Source organism: Pteropus medius, unplaced genomic scaffold (genome assembly GCF_902729225.1).
Source record: "Pteropus medius unplaced genomic scaffold, Ma_sr-lr_union100, whole genome shotgun sequence".
In the NCBI taxonomy this organism is placed as follows: Eukaryota; Metazoa; Chordata; class Mammalia; order Chiroptera; family Pteropodidae; genus Pteropus; species Pteropus medius.
In genome coordinates, this window is record NW_024349797.1 from 458,951 (window position 1) to 477,620 (window position 18,670).

The 18,670-nt window shown below is 43.2% G+C and overlaps 1 long non-coding RNA gene across 5 annotated transcripts in view; it reads left to right on the forward strand.

Annotated features, from left to right (window-relative positions):
- Window positions 1-18,670, forward strand: part of LOC120619464 (uncharacterized) — a 76,703-nt gene that overhangs the window by 9,983 nt on the left and 48,050 nt on the right. For all 5 annotated transcript variants that reach the window (XR_005657510.1, XR_005657511.1, XR_005657509.1 and 2 more), the window contains exon 2: window positions 4,932-5,208. This is a non-coding gene — a long non-coding RNA (uncharacterized LOC120619464). The remainder of the gene's footprint in view (window positions 1-4,931; window positions 5,209-18,670) is intronic.

Below are 18,670 nucleotides of genomic sequence, written 5' to 3' on the forward strand. Positions count from 1 at the left end.
GTGGTTCTGGCCTATCCGTGTTTATTCCACCCTCTTCTGGTAACAGCACCCTGATATTAACACACAACCTCTGGGGACTCATCCTTCTCACACTCTCAGACCTTGTGACCTCACAGGCCTGCTCTAGAAGTGGACAAGCGCTCCTGTCCTGACCACACTCGGGTCTATTTCTGGCCACATTGTCGATGTAAAAGGAGGATATGTGACCCAAGCCTGACCAGGCAACCCAGGGCAGATGGCTGGAACAGAGGAAAGAGGAACTCTTCCCACGGAGTCAGTGCAGAGACTCGGGATGGGAGCGCGGAGGAGAGGGGAACGGTGTGGGGAGCTGGTTGCTACACAGAACCGGCACGGGGGAGGTCAAAGGAAACCGCAGAACCTTTATTCAACCAATTATTCAAGCCAAGGAATTTCCTCTTCTTAAACCAGATCGAGTGGGTTCTTAATGCAACTAAGAGCTCCCTAGATGAATACAACTGCTAATGGTTCCGCCAATTAGAAAAGGGAACAAAGAGAGGGCCAGCTCTGCCACCGAGTCCCGTGACTGTGGTGCCAACTCAGACGGGCTCCACTTCTGTGCCTTTCCCATTTTCTCCCCTGAGAGCATTTCACACACAGGCAATTCTCCTGGAGAGGCTGCCTCAAATCCCAAGGACAGGAGGGCGCTGGCTCCCGCGTTGCTTCCCGCCTCCTTGCGTCATTGTGTCTGTCGGGGGAGGGGGAGATTTCCTGTGAGTGCACTTAAATACCTTTAGAGCCATTTTTAGACTTTTTATTCTATAGACCAGAAAACTGCTGAAATTAGGAGATATTTGAAGTAGCTCTTCATCAAGCCCAGAAGAGATTTCTGCTGTCGCTATATTTAAAAGCCCAGCAGCAGGTTGTTGGGGCTCATGTCTTGCCGTTATATAATAAACGTAACGTTAAGCTTTGGAAGCCTCGAACACTGGTGAGGAAGGAGGAAAACAGTAGCCTCCCAGTGATAGTGCTCGGGAGATGCTTTTTGGAGGTTGGAGAGAAGATTATATAGTTTTCTGCGTTCAATGGTATTAAAATAACAATGTGTGCCCCACAGCTTTGCATTACTATTTAAATCCCCAAAGAAACAGAAAGAAAAAAAGAAAAGGAAGAAAGAAGGTGGTGTATTAGCATAAAAGAGAAATGTAACCAACAGCCCAATAGAAGTTGTTTTTAATAAGAAAAAGGGCCCCAGGAGATGTGGAGTGATCTATTTTAGAAAGGAGAATAGATTAGCTTTCTGTGTGGTGTAAAACACTACCATAAACTTAATGGCTTAAAACAACACAAATTTATTTTCACAGAGACCCTGCTCAGGGTCTCATAGGCTGAAAGCAAGGTATTGGCTGGGCTGGGGCCTTGTTTGAAATACAGGTTCCTCTTCCAAGCTCATGTGGCTTTTCACAGAATTCAGGTGCTTGTGGTTTTATGACTGAGGTTCCCATTTTCTTGTTGACTGTTGCCAGGGACTGCTCTCGGGGACTAGAGGCCTCCAGTGTTTCCTCACCATGTGATCCCCTTTGTAGGTCCTCCCGCAGCAGAGCTGTTGGCCCCTTCAAGCCTCAGGAAAATCCCTGTCACACTTCCAATTTCTCTGACTTCCATCGCTGACCTGTAGAGCCGCTTTTAAAGAGTTCACCTGATTAGGCCAGGCTCACCTATCTCGAGGGGGTGACGCAGGGTGTGTGCATGCCAGAAATCTTGGGAGACTGCCTTAGAATTTTGTCTACCTCAGTAATCAAGCTTTAGTTCTGAAGCAGGAACCCAAAACATGTAACCCTAGTACACTACTACTATGGACTGAATGTTTATGTCTCACCAAAATTCATGTGTTGAAGCCTGAACCTCCAAAGTGATGGTATTTGGAGGTGGGGCGTTTGAGAGGTGATTAAGTCTAGAAGAGGTCATGAGGGTGGTGCCCCCACAATGGGATTGGTGTCCTTATAAGAAGAGCAAGAGAGACCAGCGCTCTCTTTCCACACGTGAGAACGTAGCGAGAAGTCTCCGAGCCGGTAGGAAGGTTGTCCAGAAACTGAACCAGCTAGCACCTTGCTCTTGGATTTCCAGCCTGCAGAACTGTGAGAAAAAAATGTGTGTTGTTTAAGCCAACCAATCTGTGGTATTTTCTTATAGCAGCCTGAGCTGGCTCAGACAGCTACACTATGGAAGGTCCCATTAATCTACGTCATCATGAACCTGGGGAAAACAGGCTGTTCAAAGGCTGAGAAACACCCAGTGTGTAGAGTTTTCCAGTGATTGTGTTCTTCCCTGTACACCTCATTTGTTTATTCATTCAGCGACTGAGCTCCTATTCTCTTCTTGCCACCCGAGCTTGACCCCAGGACCAGAACTAGGTGTGACCGGTGAGCACCTAGGGGACAGTATTTAAGGAGTTGCTCATTTGCGTGACCCTGAGGGGCAGTGCTGCCGACATTTTGCACATCATACTTTATCCTAGTCCTGGCCCTTTTAGGCACAGAGGAAACAAAGTTGTTTTTGTTTTGTTGTATTTGTTTTTTTAAAGATGCTTTCTTCCTCAAGGCATACATACAGTTTAAGGAGGGAGCAGATCAAAACCAGAGAGCACCACTGTGTTTTTGGAACTCCAATGGCCAATTTCACAAGGGCACAAACTTTCCGCTAAAAAGCACGGTTGACTATAACGGAAAAAGTTAAGTGACTCCTTCTGACCCTTGATGATTCCATAAGTAAAGTTCTAGAGTCCTTTATAACACTGTTAAAATAACATTGGACACTAATAGAGACTTGACGCTCATTTCACTGAATCATAACTGGTGAAACCTTTGCCACCTGTTGGTACAGTTTTCTCCATCCTGAGGAAAAGACCATGTGTCTTAGGGTACCCTCATATCCTGTTCCTCTCTCCCTGAAGTTTTCTCTCTCTATTTGCCATTGTAGCATCAGCGGGAGTGCTTGTGGAGAGAATTTCATGACTCATTTTTTCCCTCAGTTCCATCTATGGAATCTAACTCACCATCCTGTAGGTTGTCCCAAATTTCCCTCCTCTGGCTGAGAATTCTGCCCAGGCTCTGTTCTGAGCACCCTCTGAGCCTTGATGATCCTCAGGCACAAAGACCAGCTGGACCCCTCTACCTCAGCCCCAAAGCAGAGCCCAGAAAAGGAGACCACCCCCCAAGGCCTCCTGCTTTGGATTCTTCTGGTGAGACGTCTCCACTCACTATTCTCAGCTCACTCGCTGAGCAGGAAGACAGTCTTGGTGTTGCATTATCTGGTTCAGCATAAACTTTCTTAAGTAACTAAGAACAGACCTGAGTTGTATTTTCCAAGGCAGTTCTCTGTGCTAAATGCTTGACCAGGAAGAATGTTAGAGAACTAAGCTGACTAATTCCTCAAATTCAGTTACAGAAGGAACTTGAGGGATTTGACTTTGGGGGTCCCTGAGGTTGCCACAAGCTAGATCTGCATCTTCTAGAGTTCTTTGCATAACAACAGACCTATTGTGAGGACTTAACTTACCCTCACGCCTCAAGCAAGTCACATGTTTACTTTCAGCACTAGAAGAAGGAGGGGCTGGGAGCAAAAAAATGAGAGGAATGCTAACCACAGCTAACCTAAGTCAGACTGCCAGGCTGGCTACTCACTAGGGCTCTTCTTACCCTCTGGGGACAATGTGAACAAAAATCTGGATCTTTGCACCTTGTTCTGAATATTAAAGTTCTGATTCAAGCTTAGTCACTCCCACTTTGATGCAATTATTTATTCATCCCTTTGCCAAGAAGGTGACTGAGTATGGACAACAAAGAACTGGAGACTGACCTTTACCTCTGGGCTTTCAGAACTGAAAGAGGCTCATTAATTTCTCTCAACTTCAGTGTCCTCATCCAAGAAAGGGGTAATTACATTTGGCTCTCAGGATCTTTTTGGAGAATTAGAAATGATATACCTGGCACAATTCTTGGAAAGAAACTATTACCCCCTTAAGAAAGGGTTACTGCTGCTGTAACTGTTACCCCAGCCTCTGGGTATGTATTATTGACCTGGCTGTGAGTTTGAAAGCAGGTTGTATCTGTATTGCTGATGACAATTACAGTGCCTGACACAGAGGAAGTGCTCAATCACTGAATAAGTGTTGAGAGTCTGGAATTTGAGCAAAGGGCGGCAGCAACCAGAAAATAAGAGTCTGCATGCAATTACCTGCTCTCTATTCCTGGGTCGGTGGTTCTCAATATTTTTGTTGTTGTTTGGAACACATCCGAAGGGAATGACATGCAGACGATGTGAGTCATCAATAATTGCAACTCAGTCTTTACTACTGAAGAACAATGTCTCTCAATATCTTTAAAGCAACCCCGGTGGTCCCACCATTGATTGGGACACCCCTCACACTGTGCTTCGGTGGGTAGAATGTTTACTGCCCTGACTTCCCCCACTAACGTACACAGGAATTATCTCACATGTCCAACTATCCACCATGTTTCTTGGCCACTGGTTTGACAACACACCTTTTACTTTTGCCCAGCACTGCAAATTGCAGCCACCGTGTCTTGGCCTGCAGGCCTTAGGCAGGCACTTCAGCATTGCCCTCGGACTTCAGGATTTAGCTTTGCAGTTTCTATTTGTCAGTAATCCCAAAGGTCCTTGACATGTAGTCATTTGTGATTTTGTTAAGATGCCATTTAAAATACACACACACATGTATAAGTAGTACACGAATATATGCTATTGGAAATGCTCATACAATAGAGATATACAGAGGAAAATGTGTAGAAACATTCCTTTATTCGTATCAGTCAAGGTAGCCCACTTTATACTACAGTAACGACCCCACACACACATCTCAGCGGCTTATAGCAACACATATGTGTTTCTTGTTCACACTGCATGCTTTTCACAAGTCGGCTACAGCTCTGCTTCTTGCCTCTTTCACTCAGGAACCAAAGCGGATGGGGGAACCTAACCTCTATGTGGAGTGTATCCGTCTCATGGGAGAAAGAAACAGATAAGGCAAATGTCCTGACTTATAAAACTTTGCGCAAAAGAGACCAACACCATTTCTTTGGTTAAACAAGTCATATGACCATTCCTGAGGTCAACAGCATGGGACTATGTCCTTATACAGAGAGGAAGACTGCAAGTAAAGACAATGGAACGTCTGTCAAATGACAATTCATCTCCACAACCTCCCCCTTGGACGACTTCTCTCCCAAGGTAATTGCTCTCAACAGTTCAGTCTCCTTCCTTATTCGCAAATATATTTGCAAATATATACATAAATGCTTCCATATTTCTAGTTTATTAGTGAGCTTGGATATTGTTTCTATTTATTGGCTAATTTCACAATCAGCCTTTTGTGAATTGTCTGTTTCCATTCTTCACGCATTCTCGAGTGGTGGTTTTTTCTTTCACATTTGAATGAGCTATTTTATATGTTTTCTCAATATTAATCTTTTGCATATACTACTGGTCGTGAATACGAGCGTCTCTCTTTTATCACCAGGAATCTTCCAAAACACTAGACGTGGAGTGCAAATATGAACCAGCAGCCCCTTTCCTGTCAATTCATCATTACCAACCAATTTCCGAAAACACAGAAAAATGCCAGTATATTGAACAAACTACTTAGTATGTCAGATGCACAAAACATTACTCCCTGATGACCGAACAGTGAATTGATTTTCACAGACCTTTGCATGTGTGCAGCCTCACAGCCTCTCTGAGCACCGTCCACATCCAACTCACATCACGTAGTTGACATTCTATGCTTTTCAAAACATCTGCATGTGATTCTGACTTTCCTCCAGTTCCATTTGGAAAGTAACTAGAGAATTCCTCCCCCCACCCCGCCCCATACACATGCTACTTTGTTTAAAATGTTATGTTGCGTTTGGGGGACGTACAAATGTATATCTCTGTGTGAACCTCGACCCCAAACATGGACTGAAGAGATGTGTATACTCCCTGCAGTCTGAGTGTTAAAGATGAGAGGAGTTCTACTGAGAAAAGATCGCCTGGGGAGGCAGCTAGGGAGAGGTAGCTCTATTTGTTTCCATTTTGGCCATTTTATTCTTAATTTTGTTTTGGGGAGGGTTTCCCCCCAGCTTTACTGAGATATAATTGACAGATAACATTGTGTAAGCTTAAGATGTACAATGTGATGATTTGATATATGTCAATATTGCAAAATGATCATTATGATAAGGTTAGTTGACAGATCCATTACCTCACATAATTATCGTGTGTGTGTGTGTGTGTGTGTGTGTGGTGAGAACATTTAAGATATACTCTGCAACTTTCAAGTGTACAATACAGTATTGTAAACTATAGTCACTACGCTGTACATTAGATCCCCGGGACTTACTCATAACTGGAAGTTTGTACTTTTCGACTAACATCAACCCATTTCTCCCACCCCCAGCACCTGGAACCATCATTCTACTATCTATTTCTGAATTTGGCTTTTTAGGATTCCACATATCAAGTGCAATCATACAGTATTTGTCTTTCTCTGTCTGACTTATTTCACTTAGCATAATGCCCTCAAAGTTCACTCACGTTTTCTCAAATGGCAAGATTTCCTTCTTTTTTTTTCTATGGCTGAGTAGGGCCCTCAGGTGTGTGTGTGTGTGTGTGTGTGTGTGTGTATTCATCTCAGCAAATGGGCATGTATGTTATTTCCAAGTCCTGGCTACTGTGAATAGAGCTGCAATGAACATGGGGTGCAGATTATCTTTTGGAGATAGTAATTTCATTTCATTAATACTTCATATATACCCAGAAGTAGAACTGCTGGGTCATATGGTAGTTCTGTTTTTTAATTTTTTTGAGATACCTCCATACTGTTTTCATGACATCTTTTTAGTTGCAAAATTTGCCATTTTCATGTAATCAACCGTCAGTTATTTTGTTTCTGGTTTTTGGATTTGTAATCTTGCCTTAAGAGACTATCAGGATTATTTCTAAAAAATTTTCCTATATATACACATATATTTTAAAACTATTAAACTATTTTAATAGTTTTGTTTTGTTTTAATTACAAAGGAGTTAATTATTGGATAAGGTATGAAGTGGGGTTGAGGGAGTTTAATTTATCTGAAACAGGTAGCTTATCAACCATATCCCCCCACCCCCACCAGACACACACACACACACACTCACTCACTCACACGCTTCTTAGTGTCCCAAAGTAAATAGCTTCATCAACACCCTGGGGTAAGATTAGATGGCACATTAACACCAAAGGAGCAGCCTGGGCTGAGGAGACAATGCTGAAATCTGAATGAAGAATTTGGAAAATGCTGTAGCCAAGGAAGGGCCTTAGTGGCTGGCAATCTGGGCCAGGGATCTCCAGGCCATGGGCTGACCGCCAGCTGTCCAGTCGGTATCCTTCTCATTTCCTTAGAGGTGATTCCTTAGAGGGCTTCACCTTGGAAGCCTGAGCCCTGCGTGCCCCAGCCAGGGCTTCTCAAACTCTTCCTACTCAGCCACCCCTAGCTCCTGGAAGCTGCATCACTGGAGGGGCGTAGCCAGTCCTACCCCAGGCAAATGTGATAGTTCTCTGCCGTCTCCACCTTTATCTTTAAAACCGAAGCAAAGTTTATGTTCTATATCATATTTCTGTGCTTGTTTTGATTAAAAAAAAAAAAAAGTGTATTTTTAATTTCAGGCCTAACCTTCCTTCTCCCTCCCCAGTAGAAAACCTAATACAGCTCTGGACTTCATAGCATTCATTACAATTGTAATTAATTCACATTTGCCCAATTATTCATTTGCTGTCTTTCCCATTAGACTGCAAGCTCCAGAAAGGCAGTGGCCATGTCTGTCTGCTCAGCACATTCTCAGTGGGTTCACCAGTGTCTGTCTGAGGCGATGGCTTTTATTGAGCCCTTTTAACCTTCTTAAAATAAGGCTGATGGGAATTCCAGTCCTCAGGCAGGTCAAGTGTCTGTGCTTCCTTTTACAAGCAGAAAGGCCCGGGCAGTGGCCTCACAAAGGGGTTATTGTTTACGAGTGGTCCAGGTGAGAGGCGCAATCCATCACCACTGAGGCCCAGCCCTGTCACAACTCTTGGCACCCTCCCAGTGACAGCAAGACAATGACATCACCTCCAACTATATACAAAGGACAGCTTATTCTGTAGAGCTCTCTAAGGAGAGTACTTTAAGCTCATTCTTGCTGTATTAGGTATATAACATCATAACTCAGAGTTTCCCAGATTCAGTTCAAGGACATAGATGATTCAGTAGGTATTTGATTTATAAAAGTTCTCTCAAGTTTTCAATTTCTTCAGGAAATGGAAGCATTTTTTATTGAGGGTAAGAAAACAAGTCAATTTGGAAGAGGAGCTGATTTCTCAAGTAAGAAATTATAAATTATATCAATTTCTCTCACCTTTAGGTTTAATTCTTCCATCTCCTACACAGATTTTCAGTGACAGCCCTTATCCTTATCATTCTTGATATCCACAGAGTACTATTCAGAAGATTTATTGGTTAAAAAATGCAAATTCCGTAAAACAGCAAAGTGCTGTTTCTAAGTTTCACGCAAAGATGTGATTGAACAAACTAGTCAGCATTTGAAGACGATGCTAAAGAAAAATAGTGAGAAAGCTGAATGGTGGAATAATTATTACCATAATTGCTTACATTTATCGAATATTTGTTGTGTGGCAGATACGAGGCTGAGTTCTTTGCCTGAAGGAGCTTGCTTAATCCTCATGGCAACCATTTGTGGTAGGGAGACTTATTATTGCCATTGCATAGATGAGGAAACTGATACTTGGAGAGCTTATATAACTCTCCAACCTAGTAGAGAACAGAGCCAGAGCTCAGAGGCTGATTTATAAAATTCTGTGGTCCAGTATCTTACCATTGGCCACGAACAAGCAATGAGCATTTGTATTTGAGAAAGAAATAGCCTTCCAGCATGCTACATGCAAGTGCTAGCTGGCTTATGTCGTTTAAGCCAGGGCCTAATAGACTTGTTTCAATGAACAAATACATAAAAATCTGTTCTAAGTGGCTCATTTGATCTGTTAAGTGGTTCTTTTTCTTTTCTTTTTTTTTTTAGTGGCTCTGAGCCTGTTTCTTCCTTTGGAAAATGGGACCAAGAGGGTGACTGTGAGAATGCAATGAAATACTACATGCAATGAAATAATGCCTGACTAGAAGCAGGCATTAATAAATGTTAGCGATTATTAATAATAGATCATGGCCTCCCTTGACTTGAAGTAACACAACATTGGACACATAGTATCTGCTCGACCCACCCCTATGCAGGGTGGGTGATCAAAAATTTTTTGTTCCCTTAAAAATGTTAAGCGTTGCCTCTTCCATCCAACCCCACCACTGTTTAACAAACGAAATGGTTATAAGTGAGTTTGGCTCATTTTTAAATTCCAGCAAGATCCAAATCCCTGTCTGACTAGCGAAGTTCTGACTAGCAGTGCTCTTTTGAACTATGTGTTGACATTCACAGTCTCTGTTTAAGTTCTTTCTCTGATAGCAGCAGCCCTGGAGTTCCTTTCTGTCACTTTAGTGGGTTGGAGTTTTGTGGTTGTTTCATGCCACCTTTATGGAATACTCACTGCAGGCCATTTAAGAACAGTATGACGCTGCCCTGAAACCTTCCTGTCCCAACCTGGTCCACAACCATCCTCTACTTTGAAAAACATTTTCAATTCCCTGCAGTTCAGTGCGAGGCAGGAGAGGAGACGATATATTACTTACTAATATATTAATAATCACTAGCATTTCTTAATGCCTGCCTCTAGTCAGGCATTATCTCGTTGCATGTAGCATCTCATTTCATTTTCACAGTCACCCTCTTGATCCCATTTTTCAGAGGAGGAAACAGGCTCAGCAAATGAGCCCCAGGGGTCACACAGCTAGCAGATTGGTGATCTAGGTTGGCTGCAGGTCTGACATCATGGTCTGAGATTCTAATCTCTATTCTTTAGTACTATTTCAGTGAGTGCCAGGAAGTTTAGAGATGGGGGCTAGTGAAATCCAGGAAGTTTCCATGGAGGAAGTGGAAGTCGAACTGGATTTTGAGGATTGTATTGGAAAGTTCAGAATTGCACTAGGAAGAACGTAGGGCAGAAAAACAAACAGAACAGGCTTTCTTGCTTCTGTTTTCTCTGTAGAGCAGTGGAGAAGATGAATTAGACCATTTCGTGGTTGGCATAACCAATTAATTTTAAATTCAACACCTGTCTTACCATTTGAGCCTAATCTTATTATAGCAGATCTCTTCACATTTCTTTTGTTTGTATAGACTTTATACGCAGGGGTTTTAAGTCTATCAAAGAGCATCTGTGCTGAAAGGAATTATTTTTGCGTGCATTAAAATAATTGGCCCAATTCCTCTCTGAACCAACAAGTAAAACTTATCTGATTCCTGTTTTAGAGGTAAAGGAATCCAGTATAGGAAGAAAAGCATTTACCTTGCTACCTCTTTTTTATTTCTAGTTTGCGGTATGAAGTCCAGAAAAATGAATTTATACTGTTTGGAGGAAGAGCTGAGATCAGCATATCTAGCCTGAACTTAGCACAGAGACAGCGTCCTTGACAGTCATGCTTAAAATACATGATAAGCGAGCAAGATATTCCAATAACAGAGAGGGAACAGTCTGAGAAATTTGAACTTAAATATCCTACACATGACACTGGATATACCCCTGTCCTCTTTTATTCCGCTTTATACCATCCCACTGTGAAAGTGCCTCATATAAAATATTCTTTCTGAAATATCCAGACATTGTTTCCAAGTCATTTAATTTTCTTCAGGTCATTGGCTCTATGTCCTTGTCTTTCAATCATCTACCTCTTTCACAATTTCAATCTTCTTGTCTTATTTTGTAGAAAGTAATTTTTCCAAAGCTATATTTCAATGCATATAAGGAGAAAGTTACTTGACTTTTATTTAGCCTCTCCAAAAGAACTTTCTCTGTTTCAGAGAAAGCTAGAATCAGGTGACTTTTGTCTCTATATTTGGGCAACCCAGTCTTCAACCCTATGCAGAAATAAGCATCATTGGTGGCAGCCATGTAGTGTGGGTGGGACCAAGCCTACCTTCAGCTCCAACAGATAGTCCCCACTGGTCTAGGTCACTGGCAATCCAGTTATTACAAGATTTGGTTCAGGTATGAGCCAGTCAGCACAAAGCTTGGCCTTGATGTTGGCTGTTTGTGGCAAACAACCTCTCCTGTTTTATGGGAATAAGGCAGCTTGTAGACCTGATTATAGCCAGTCTTGCTACAGTCACCAGAAAGTTATCCCTAAGGGCAACCAAAGTTGGGTATAAAAGAGAAGTGAAAGGAAATTGAGTCTTCACATCACTGTAGCAATCAATGCAGTCCACTGTACCTCTGGACTCAATTATGAGTTTCAATTAGGTTTTCTGTTATTTGCAGCCAAAAGCATCTTATTGAATACACCCAACTACTGAGCAGTTGAACTAAAATGCAGTACCATACCCCAAAATGCAGTTTATCCATTCTAATTGTCTAACCATAGCCTATTGCATAATTAAGTTGCATCCATCGGTAGTGTATTAGCTAGGACAGGCTTGTTATGCGTGCTTTTCACTCGCATAACAATCTGAAGCAAGTGTTCTTGGTCAGCAGTTGGCTCTCTTCCACATGGTTCCATTGGTTTTTCAGGAAGCCATACTCCTTCCCCCTTTTGGCCTGCCCACCCCCTGGGGCCTTATCATCTTCCTCCCCAAGCTGGCAGTGAAACCCCTGTCAGGGCATCCCTGCTTCTTAAAAGCCTCGGCCCAGAAATGGTACAAACCATTTCCACTTTTCTTTGGCAAAACCCCATCACATGGCCACATCTAACTGCAAAGGAGCCCAGGAAGAAGAAGTGGATGTTTGGTAAGTAGTCTTAGACCAGATGGAACACTTTGGGAGATTATTAAATTACATGGGAAAACACTAACAGAGCAGTGTGCATAGTATCAGCCCAAGGTTCCTAAAGACCCACATCTATAAGTGTGTAAGCTATGTCTCTTTCAGTTTCAGCCCTATGGCAAGCCTTTGCTTTCACTCTTCTCCAGCCATGTTCTGCTTCTGGTACATTCACGATGATCCTGTTTGCAAATACACTCCATTATCCACTGGTAAGCAAAATAGATTTTATTAAAGATATTGTGTGGAGACAGAAGTGTGATCAAATTCTGTGCTTCCCTCCAAAATTCTGTGCTTCCCTCCAAAATTCTCTTCCCTGTCGGCAGTCTCTCCTCACCTGTTACTCTTCTCTGGCCACATGCTTTCCTGCCACCATCGCTGGCCTCTGATAGCCTCCTCATTGCTTGAGCAGTTCAGCTCCTGTTCTTTGCAATATGCCGACTTGGCAGAACAAACAAAATTCAATGATATATTTTTTTCCCTCTAGCATACCCCTCAGGGCCTTAGCAAATAATTCATTGAATAAAAAAGGTCTTTTCTTGGAGCAGAGCTGGGTGGGAAGTTGCTAAAGAAGGAAGTAAATTTTTTTTTTTCCATAAAAGTTCATTTACTTAGAAAGAAGACTGGAAGGATATTCCCGAAATGTCAACAGTGTTCATCTCTAGGTAACTGATCACAGTGGTGTTTTTCTCTTGTATGTTTCTGTACTTTCCTTTAATTTTTGTTTATGTATTTTTTCAAAATTTTATAGTACATAATGTACTTCTTGAATAATCTGAAAAAAGCATAGTAAATTCGATTTTTGCTCAACTTTACTGAAATTAGGAAAATGTGAATAATCAAACCACAATGAGATACCGCCACACTAATTATATATATATATATAAAAAAAATTCCAGCAGAAAGTAATAAGTCTTGGCGAGAATATAGAGAAATTAGGACCCTGTGTGTGTTGCTGGGGATGTACATGGTGCTGCCAGTATGGTTGTTCTTCAGAAAATTAAACATGATCTTACCTTATGATCCAGCAATTCTACTTCTGAGTTTATACTCCAAGGAATTGAAAGCAGGGTCTCAAAGAGATATTTGTACACCCATGTTCATAGCAGCTTTCTTCGTAATAGCCAAGAGATGAAAACTACCTAAATGTCCATCAACAGATGAATGAACAAATGTGGCATATACATATGATGAAATATTATTCAGCCTTAAAGAAATTCTGACACATGCACACAGAAGAACTTTGAGGACAGTAAGCTGAGTGACGTAAAGCAGTAATAAAAAGACTAAGATTGTATGATTCTACTCATATGAGGTACTTTGAGCAGTCAAATTCATAGAGCTAGAATGTGGAGTGGTCGTTGCCAGGGACTGGAGGAAATGAGGAATGGGAAGTTAGTGTTTAATGGGTACAGAGTTTGAGTTGAGAAAGGCGAAAACATTCTAGATAGTGGTGATGGTTGTACAACAGTATAAATGTACTTAATGCCACCGAACTGTATACTTAAAAATGGTTAAAATGGTAAATATTATGTATATTTTACCATAATTTTCTTAGAAGAAACTTATCTTTCCATAGACAATTTTATGAACATTTTTGACTTGGATAGCTTGCGATCTCTTTGGAAACCAGGTATTTCCCTAGTTTTGGCTTTCCATTTATTCAGTATCCCTTTTTAAATGAATTTATAAATGACATAAGGAGAAATACTTATCCCCGTATCACACAAGGCTCAGGGATGAATGAGATATAGCTGCTTTTCTCCAAGGATTTGCTATCTAATAAGTGGGAAAGACAGGTAAGCAATGAACTCCAATCCACCGGGAAATGAAATAGTGGGCCAAGTGTAGAGATGCAAGCCATGAGTTCTGCCTGGGCAGTTAGGGAGGCTTTCCAAAGAAAGGGATGTTTAAACTGGACCTTGAAGAACACTTAGGAGTTTACTCATGGAGAAGAAGGGGTGAACTTTGAGCAGTCAAATTCATAGAGCTAGAATGTGGAGTGGGGGAACACATTAGGAAGTGGGGTAAAGAGAGTTGAAGGGGCAAGCATTGGGACATGACGAAACCAGTTGACTCCCCAGTGCCATCCCCCGAGGCCTCTGCTCAGTCATAGGGCTTCATGGGACTCAGAACATGGCTGGCTGAACGCCAGCAGGAAGGCAAGCACAAGCCTGGATGTAGCAGAGTTGTCTTTAGAGATGACCCAGGAAGTGGGCTGACCTCAGAAAGCAAAGTCAAAGCCAGCCATGCATCAGGGCCAGAGGTGAGACCTTGGCTGGCTCAGTGGTATGATTCTAGAGAAACACAGAGCATGCCAGAGCTTCCTGTGCAAACAAAGAAATGGCTCCCTGCATGTTGGTGCCTGATTGTGTGCAGCTGTTGGTTTTGTAGTCTGACAACGAGAGGAATAGAAGCGTTTTTCATTACATACAAAAGCTTATGTAATCTTTCTTGTCAGCGTCTGGGACTTAGACAATCTGCAGCACACATCTTCCCCCAATACCCATATGCATGGACTTATCGCGGGATGATGGCACGCAAATGGTGCACAGCTGTACAACCATTGCCTTGGCCTGGGTAGAGGGGAGGACAGAGCGTGCTTGTGAACTGAAAATCCGTGGGTGCTGTGTCAATCATTCTGAGTCGTGGGATGCGAGAAGGAGACAGAGGGCATGTAGAATTATGTCTTGGACCTGGAAGATCGTCATAGTCAACTCATTCACTAGATTATTGTCAATCGACATGTATCACTTTTGTCACTGAGGCTATTTTTGCTCTTTGAAGCCTCTGCTATGTCCCCTGCCTTCTGTTAGGCACTTCTATGTCAGGCAACCACAAAGATGGCCCTCATGGATCCTCTCCACATCTCTAGACTCCCGTCAGAGGTCCCTTCACCCAGCTCCCAAGGCCACAGCAGTGTCTAGGATCCATGACCATCCACAATGAACTCTCATCTGGCCATGGCTGGGGCACAAAGTGTAGGGGACAGGCCACATGAAGAATCCCACAAACCCACCCCTTGTTGTTTGCCAAGTTCCCAGGACCCAGCTACCCCTTGAGGGTCAGACCCTGATACTCTCATACCCACAAAGCACAAAAACCTCTTCCCTCTCCCCTTTGTGGAAGCCTCCTGATTCTCTCAGGTGGGCCTGACTCACAAAGAGCTGGAAATTCCCTACCTGGGGTCAGGGCACCGGGGCCTGGGAACACAAAGCCCTGGCTGCCTTTCCTGGATGAGAAAGTGGGAAATTACCTTCCATTGTTTTGGTTGATAGGTCAGAGTAGTAAAAAAGATAAGCTACAATTTCTTTCTCAATATCTCACCTTATTGCACATTGATAGTCTCGCTTGCCTGAACACCTGGATTTACTCATCTGCTACCATGATGGAGCCCTTGGCCCTACCTATGTGTTAATCTGTTCATGGATCTGTCTTGGCTTCCCAGGATGTAACTCTTGAGCATTGTTGGGTAGGCCACTAATTGCTTCTTAATTTTCTTTAATTTATATTCAACGCTGCTCCTAGGTGGCACCTCCCACCTCATCCCACTCTGTCTCTTGCCCACTCATAATTATTCTCCCGCACCCCCCAGGCCCAAAGCCCTAAAGAATCCGATCTTATTTTAGGGCAGATTTACACTGGTGCAGGAGGACTTGACCCTAGCAAAGCAATGACTGAGGGTTAGGAATCTGAGGTCTGAACCCTCCTTACTTTCATATGATTTCCCCCCCCCACCTCATTTTACTGAGATAAAATTGACATACAGTGCAGTGTAAGTTGAAAGGCTACAGCATAATGACTTCACACAGCTCTAAGACTACTTTTGAACTAGGAATCCTGGCATGTCCCACCCAGAGAAGTACTGTCATTTGTGACAAGCCAGCTATACCCAGGCCCTAGTTCAAATACCCTGGGATCAAATGGCCTGAACTCAGCTCAGTGGACAAGGCCTTTCTCACCTGTAAGTGGCTCAGTGGAGGCACTTTCCTTTGTTTGCTGAAGAAAGGACCTTGGTGGTTGGCTTTTTCCAGAGTGTTCTTTAAGGAAGCTGCAGGTTGCTGCAGATTCTGTATATTTGATTTTCCACCTTGACTGGGTTCCTAGTGAAGCTGAAGCCAACCTTCTCTCTGACGTCCAAATGCAGGGACTTTACAAGTTCTTGGCATTAAGAGATTTGCTAACATTGAGATCTCTCTTCAGGCTCTCTTTTCCAGCCTCTCCCAACAATCTCTGACCGTGAACTTCATGTCAGTCTCAGATCTGGTACCTGGGATATATGTCAACAGCTTTAAGGGTCACTTATGCATGTCAGCTCCTGCCCTTCTCACCTACCTTCCCAGGTCTGAAGGCTGTGTCCTTTAACCTCCTCCTGAGTATAGCTCCCAAAGAGTTGGAGGGCATGTCACCCAGACTGCTGCAGCCTATGTGCATGAACAGATATAGCATCTGACAATCTGATTTATGTTTTCCAGATTTATCCCATTATTCACATTCCCAGGCCAGGCTGATATTTTAGGAGCATGAATCAGAGTGTCTGGCATGGCTTCCTCTGCAGCAGAGCTCCGACTGCAGGCATAATGAAGTTGGGAGGGGGAAGAGCTCAACTTATTGGAGGAAACTTGTGTCAGTAACAAGTCTGCCTGGCAACAGCACTGGGAAAGAAATACCAGGCCCCAACATCAGAGTCCAGATCTTCGCACTGGTGATGCTGCATCACACTGCATAGTTTTTTTCCCCTCAGTGAGTTGACTACACTCTTTAAGAAAAGGAAAATAAGTGTTCTATACATGCATTCTCCAAATGATATCCCCCTACCTGCCACCAAATAGGGAGACTGATGAACTGAAATGCCACCAGGCTGTAGCCATCCGTAGCTATGTTATGAATGAATAATAAGAAATGAGCTTCTGCAATGGAATGAGAGGCACAAAAATGCAGTTTCAAGGAGCAGAGCTCACTGGCCCCCTGACTCAGTGTGGGACTCTGCCTGGGGAGTAGGGCCCAAGACTAGAGAGCCAGGGAGATCATTCTTTATTTTTTCCCCTAGTCTCTTAAGTGTGTGCCTCTAAACACAGAATTTCCTGTTTCTCGAGGACTCTATTTGGAAAGAGGGAGAAAGTAGAACAAGGAGGGATCTAGACTCCTGAACACTAGGGGCTGCCTCGAGATCCGTGGCTGTTCCTTCTTTACTCTGGATCCCAGTGCCCGGAGCAGTGATAGGCACAGGTGAAAGCTTAACACTGGGGTATTGAACTGAACCTGGCCATGGCTCTCTTTGTACGTCGAGTGCCCTTGAGCGTGTCTCTTTAGCCCTCTAGGCATCCTTTTTACCATCTGGAGCATGAATGAATGATCTCTCAGAGGTCTGGCATTCTAAGCTTCCAAGGTCAAAACCAGTTTTACAGTCTGAAGAAAGCAGGGAATTAAAAATGTTCCCATCAATGTTTATGTCTCAGATGCCTGATCTTTGGGTTCTGCTTTATTATCATAGTGTGGGCACACAAGTCTTCGGGCTTAAATGCTCCCATGAATACATCATTCAGTGGTATCTGGGATACATTTACATTTTTAGCATCAGTGTAATTCTATTTGGTTTTATGCCACAGGAAGTTCAAGCCTGATTCAATTAAAGGGTTTCATAAAATGAGTTTTTAAGAAGGAAAGACAATGCTTTGCACATGTTACACCATTGTACTGTGCATTATTATCCAGTCAGGCAGGTTGGGGGTGGCTCATGCCTCAGTCCAAGAATCTGTTAGCAATCCAAAAGTTGCATTTTTACTATCTTATTTGGAAGCAGGGAATTTAAGAGCTGGAATAGACCTTCTAGGTAGGCGGGCACTCTTACTAAAACAAGGGCAGAGAGTCTTTTTGTACATTTTTGCACACCTCTCAGCTCCCAACGTAGCTTTCTTATTGTGGGCCTGAAAAAAACGGAACAGAAAAAGCCCTGATTGCTAAACCCGGGAATAAGGAGAGGGTCGGGAGCACAAAATAGAATTGTGTACTATCGGAAAGTGCTTCCCTTTTCACCCAAAGCAGCCATAGCAAGATTTCAGTCCCCATCTGTCAGAGAACGGGCGGAGGCAACTGTGCAGAGCTGCGCAGAGGGAGAGGTCTGCTCAGGTAGCAGCCGCAGCTGGTTTTTTCCATAAAATGCACACCAAAGAGAAGCAGCCCTCCATGGAAATAGAGGAGAAGGCAACTCGGGACTTAACGGGAGAACTTTGAGCCAGTTCAGACAGAGAGATGGAGGAGTTGCAGCCTTCGGATAAAACCTTTGGTGTGAGTAGGCAGACATGGCAGCAGTAGAACCCAGAAGAGAAATGTAGACAAGAAGAGCAAGAAGCAAACATCCTGAGATAACCCACGTGAGGTATGAGATGGGAGGGGAAATTGGAGGGACAGTCACTTGAGTTCTGCTGCGGCCGCGTAGTTGCAGAAAGACCCCAAATCTTAGCCGATGGAAAGTCTAAGCTGCAACAGAGAAGGCAGTACTCAAGGCTGAGCCTGAGGAAGAAGGGGAGTTGAGTACTAGAGGGTGGAGGGCAGGGGAGAGTCAAGGCAGCGGATTCAGAACAAAGATAATCTTAAATTTCCAGAGTTCTTTCGTTTGATGCTTGACTTGTGGCTGGGGTGACCATTTAATGAAACTGCATGGAGGTTTGACAAAGACAATGAAACGAGCGGATCAGCACAGGATCAGGACAGAATGATTTTCTTTAGAAAATGTCCTTAGATATTAAAATTAGCACCAAA